The 6254-nt window shown below is 42.8% G+C and overlaps 1 long non-coding RNA gene across 1 annotated transcript; it reads left to right on the forward strand.

Moving 5' to 3' along the window:
* The first annotated feature begins 1088 nt into the window (after positions 1–1088).
* On the forward strand, positions 1089–2893 carry LOC125058168. The gene is made up of 2 exons (XR_007118329.1): positions 1089–1811; positions 1889–2893. It is a non-coding gene; the product is annotated as an uncharacterized LOC125058168 (long non-coding RNA).
* Positions 2894–6254: the final 3361 nt, after the last annotated feature.

Raw genomic sequence — 6254 nt, forward strand, 5'->3', positions numbered from 1 at the left:
GAAACCGAGGGCCCCTCTCGTTGCGGTCGTGTCGGTCGACGGCGCCAGAGTTGACTCGGGCGCTTTCCTAAAAGCTTTGCGCACCCAGAACTTTGAGGGCCAAGCCGAATGGGGCAAGGAAGAGGTCGACGTGGCCTTTAAGAAGAGCGCCCGAGGAGGCGCGTGCACCACGGTGGTGCTGCGGTGCAGTCCAGCTTGGCGAGACAAGCTGGTCTCGAAAGAGCGCGTGTACATAGAGTGGGAGCGTCATATCATGCGGGACTATGCGGACGCTACCTGCTGCGGCAAATGCCAGGGCTACGGGCATGCGGCACGCTGCTGCAGGGCAACAAAAGACACCTGTGGGAACTGTGGTGAGGAGGGCCACACACACAAGGCGTGCACAAACACGTTCCGTAGGTGCGCTACGTGTAAGAAAGCTGGGAAACCCTCGGAAGACCACCGAACCGCTTCGGCCCTATGCCCGGCGAGACAAGCGGCGGAAAAGCGGTCCTTAGAAAGAACCAATTATGGCAATGAAGGGCAATGGGAGACCACTCACCGACCCGAAAGCGTACAGGCCCGTTACGCTTCTGTCGGTACTGGGGAAGATCCTGGAGAGGCTGATTTGCGAGTGTACACCGGGCCTAAGCGGCCGTATATCGCCGAATCAGATTCATGCACGGGAAGTCGACGGTGACTGCTCTGAGCAGAGTATTGGACGTCGTGCGAGAGACGAACCATAAGTACGTCCAGGCCATCCTATTGGATATCTCGGGCGCGTTCGATAACGCATGGTGGCCGATGGTGCTGCTCAAGTTTAAGCAGGGTGGTTGTCCGCGCAACTTATACAGACTGCTCTGCTCGTACTTCACTAACAGAAAAGTGGGGATGTTCGCGAATGACGTATCCGTCTGGAAAGGTTCCACTATGGGTTGCCCACAGGGCTCCGTATTGGGGCCGAACATTCTGGTGGACGATTTGTTGCGGATAGCGGTGCCCCCGGGTGTTAGTCTGGTAGCGTACGCGGATGACGTAACGGTCTTGATCGAGGCGAACTCCCGGGCGGACATCGAGCGGAAAAGTACTCGACAATGGGTCTGAAAGTATCAGCGGAGGAAGGAAGCGGGAACCAAGCACATGTGAACGAGGTATCTGAGAGTCCCGAGAGTCAACTAGATGAAAGCCAAGTGACTATGACGCAAGAGTTCAGGAACACAGCGTCTGCAACGACAAAATTCAAGCATCCTGTACCAATAAAAAGGCAAAAAAAAGTGTGTCACAAAATGACCCAATCCTAAGTGAAGCAATGCAATTAATAAGGACTTCAGCACAAGCTGCCACTGCTACCCTTGCCAGCACTGCTTCATCTGCAGCTGTTGCACCAGACCGATATCAAATTTACGCAAATTAATTAGCGTCCAAATTTCGTACTTACAAAGCTATCATGGCTGTTGAACACCAGATAAACAACATACATATTGTTTTCTGCTGATGTAGGAGAGTTTGACTGGGAAAGAGGTTATCTAACCGATTCCAACTCCAGCCAAGCGTCTACACAGGCTTCAACGCCGCAACATTCTCATGATTTTAGTCACCTTATAATTTTTAAAAATCTGTAATTTTCTGTTACTTTAATAATAAGGTCAGTCCCAACGAGACAAGTGGCTAGCCTATCATCGTTACAGTGAACAATTAACTTTCAGAGAAACCAACGAAAAACTCAGCCACAGAACTAGGCGAAGCATCAAATGCGATTGAATCCAATCAAATAAAAGAAGCACCAGTAGCACAAGGTGGAGCGTCGGTTACACATGTATATAATTTAAGAGGTTCGTATTAAAAAAGGTTCTCAAGTGGACCTCAGTGGGCATTAGCAAGTATTTACATTTTCCTTAATTAATTTCAGGATTGCCGAACAAACATTACTGCGACGATGACGAATTGATTGCTGTTGACTTCTCGCCAGACGTGTCAGAGTAGATACCAAGTCCAGATCAACACAGACTTACCAGGAGTCCATCAAGTTTTGGCGGAGACTCTGATTATAAAAATATTTTTTTCTAGCTTTTGAGAATATTATAAGAACGCCTTCGACTGTTTCTAATGTCTCCTCCGTATTCAAACAAATCGACTTCGTGGCATCACCTTCAACCATATATGAAGCTGCTAAGTTGACGGGCACACCTACATCATTAACAAACACAAATACTACTGCGTCACCGGTTTCTGCCAAACCATGCGATATTAATAGGAGAAAAAAAAGAAAACGTTGTTTGAATCCTATTTTCAACAAAAGATCGTGTTCTTCACATATTCTGGAGAATGATATAGCCTTCCATCGAAAATGAAGATTTCACAGACCTCGTTGATTTGGACACAACTCTACAGCCTGAAAACGATTCAGATTCTATATTGACAGTCACTACAACTACTTTAGATGATGGTGATGATACCATAACAGCTATCTGCCAAAGTCCCGATATAAACTCAAGGCCTGAAACTTCTGCCGCAAGTGTAGACGAAGTCTCATCATCATTTTCTACTAATAAGCAGAAATTGTTGGCAAGAAAACGGATTCGGAGTGAACAAGAACATCAAGATGTAAAGAGTAAGAAATTAAAGAACTCGGGAGAAAGCTATATGGGATGCAGATCTAAAAAAATATACGAAAAAAAAAGATTACAGGAGGATGTAAATGCGCAAAAAAATGTGAAGAAAAATTTACATTGAGCCAAAGAGAGGACATTATGCAGCAATATTATAGATTAGGAGATCATGAGCGGCAATGGCAATTTATTGTTAGTCACACGACAGTTGAGAAGGTCAAAAGAATCAAGTTAGATCGAAAGAAATAAAATATGTAGGACCTTTTTTGCAAGCACTTTGTGTATTTCAAATCAGACAATTCATACCGCTTTGGAAAAAAATAACAATAGCGAAGGATTACAAGATCTACGAGGACAACATCAGAACAGACCGCGAAAAATGCGCATTGATACAGAAGAAAGCATAGTCGATCACATTAACTTATTCCCAGCAGTGGAAGCTCATTATGTGCGCAAAGAAACGAACAAAAAATATCTTTCAGAACTACTTAACTTAACTATAATGTATCGCCTATAGAAGACCTGGTTCACACAAGGAAGTTTTGATTTTGCGATAGCTACGAAGCGGCAGTATCGACACTTTTCAATACCAGATTTAATTATTCCTTCTATAAGCCAAAAAAGGATCAGTGCTCTAAATGCTCTTTACCGCCAAGCTGATAACGCTACTTAAGAAACCTTGCAAGAAAAGTACGATCAACATCAGCGAAATAAAAAAAGAGTTCGATATATAAAGAAAGAAGAAAAAGAATCTTGCAATCGATTGCTAACTACAAGAGCTGTATTTGATTTGGAAAAAGTGTTGAATATACCTCAATCTGCTGTTGGAGTATTCCACTACAAGAGGAAGTATCCTATTTACAATTTCACAATACTTTATGCCACTCAACGCAAAGGTTATTGTTATTGGTAGTTGTTTATGGCAATTTTTTAATACAGAAAAACAGAGAGGCATTAAAAACTTGTCATTTTATTCTGATGGTTGCGCAGGGCAGAATAAAAATAAATAAATAGACTATAAATTACCTTACAATGGTAAAGATATAGTTCTGGAGGGCTATTGCGATGCTGATTGGGGCGGTGACCTCCAGGACAGAAAGTCCACCTCGGGCTATATGTTTATGCTCTCCAACTGTCTGGTAGTGTGGTCCTCAAAGAAATAAGCATCTGTAAGTTTGTCTTCGACCGAGTCGGAATACGTTGCATTGAGTATGGCTGCTAGCGAAGCTTGTTGGCTAATAAATTCATTAAATGATTTTTGTTCACGCGCACAGCTACGCGCTCATCCCTAGCATGAGGGAACGGCGATTGTCTATGGACCGCGTCCCATCCCTAAGAAGCCCGGCGGGGAGCGGGCGGACGCGAGGGGAGGGACCGAGCAGCAGCGCACGCGCCGGACGCGTCACTAGCCACCTCCGCACGCTACTGAGCACACGCGCTCTTACCTCGATAATTTCTAACCTTGTTACTTTATCCAACTTAGTTTAAATGTTTTGTATTTGGAGTATAATTATTAAAAGAACCTAACATGTAAAAATCGTTTTGTTTAAATGAATCACAAACAATTTTGATTTCCAAATATTTGCCAAGTAAATATTTCCTGTTGCAATCAGTCAATAAATGCAAGAACCAAGTCTATCAAGCGTTTAAAACATATAGATATTCGTTATCATTTTGTTAGAGAAATGGTAAAAGATAATAAAATATGTGTAAAGTATGTTCAAACTAGCGAACAACCTGCAGACATGTTCACAAAGACTTGAGTAAAGAGATCATCTTAAGGCACGTTTTTAAATGTCGTGTTGGGTAATGGTATTATAAACTGAATTTCTGTCTTGATACAAATAGAGAGGCTATTAGGTTAAGTTTTTTTTAGTCTCAATATCTACATTTAACTCTAAATGTAGATATTGAGAGAGAACACCCCGTTAAGATTACTGGCAATGTATCTACATTTACTACTTTAGTTTTAAGTCTGATTTTGTATGTTGGCAACACTGCCTATACGAATGGTCATTGAGTTCGGTCAAATAAAACATCTTGTCTGAAAATATAAGTCTTTTTAAATTTTTATAAGCAAATCACTTCACTTGGGAATAATACTATAAACTGGAAAGCCCGTAAAAAAAATGTGTGACTATCAATCACAGAGACTTGCGTTTTGATACATTTTTTCTCAATGAAATAATGGATAAATCACCTTCTATTGTTGTGTATAACGATAATAATCATAGTGCACAAAAGCTGTTAGAATGTAAAGAGTATTGCCACAAACAAGCAAAGCACATTGATTTAAGATACCATTACATAAAAGACTTAACATCAGCAAAACCTGTATTAATTAAGTCAACACAAGAAATGGTGGCAGATACATTAACTAAGCTGGGATAAATGTTAAAGATGTAGAGAGTTTTTACAAACCGTGACATGTTATGTATGTGCATTGTGCATGTAGTTTTATTTTCTGTTTGAAACTGTGTTACCCTTATTATTTTTCTTTTGTTTGAAGAGTATAAGGAGTGAGTGGAATATACACCCCCATGACTGCTGGAGGGTCGTATAACAGGCTCGTCGGAGGCTCTTACAAATGACTCGAGCCCTAACGCGTTTTCCCCTGGGACCACCACTTCAAGCTGCACCAACACGCGGCCGGGTGTGGTGGGTTCAGTCAGGCTTGTCCCTGGATTTCCCTAGGATGCGTGAAACGTCTGACACCTTGACGTTAATCCAGGTGTTGACACTGGGCGAAATTCCCAGTGTTACTCCTAATGGAGCTGCAGACCTTCCATCTTTAGGCGAGCACTCCAGTCCGGTAGTTATCTAAGGATTGGGGTATAACGAAAATTACCGGGCGGACCTGGGGCGTTGGATTAGCAGTCCGCGCCTGGGGGTTAAACATTATCGCTGGCACACCAAACGAAGAAATTTATAACGTGAGCCCCGACTTCTCACTGGGGTCGGGGTCGGCGATAAACCCACCGCGGGATGGTCGATCGGGCGAAGCCGCTTCCGGGCTGGCGACGCCTGGTTGCACCTGCCCCGTTTGTGGGAGGGTCTTTCGGACCAACAGGGGATTAGGCGTGCACAAGTGTGTCGCGCATCCCCTTGAGGCGAATGTGGAGGCCGATCCAAATGCTGTGAAGCGCAGATGGCGGGAGGAGGAGATCGCTCTCATGGCAAGGTCCGAGGCAAGGCTGACTAGAGAGTTGGGTCGGTGTGGGAATGTTGAGCTGTTTAATGCCCTTCCAGAGCTTGTACTCCAGTCAAATTACGAAATAAATAAACATGAGCGAACACAGTTTGGGGATTTTGAGGATCGATAGGGGGGTGTAATCTGAGCATAAATTCCAATTTGAGGGGTTGTACTGAGGTCAGCTCAAGGTCATTTCGATGGAAACGCGTTTAACTCGATATCTCGAGAATGGTTAGTGTTAGGCGAAAAATTATAGAGACCTTTTCTTTTCCCAACAAAATTTACTAACTTTTTTATCTGAAACTTTTTTTTATAACATTAATATTTTTCAAGTTATTACTCCCGCAAGGCAAACATTTTACTTTTTTTTCCATTTTTCGTCGTTTTCTCCCCAACCATTCAATTTTATTAAATTTTACCGATCATCGAAGTGTAGAACTTTTAATTATGAACAATTTTGTTCTCAAACTTTT

This window comes from Pieris napi, chromosome 18 (genome assembly GCF_905475465.1).
Source record: "Pieris napi chromosome 18, ilPieNapi1.2, whole genome shotgun sequence".
In the NCBI taxonomy this organism is placed as follows: Eukaryota; Metazoa; Arthropoda; class Insecta; order Lepidoptera; family Pieridae; genus Pieris; species Pieris napi.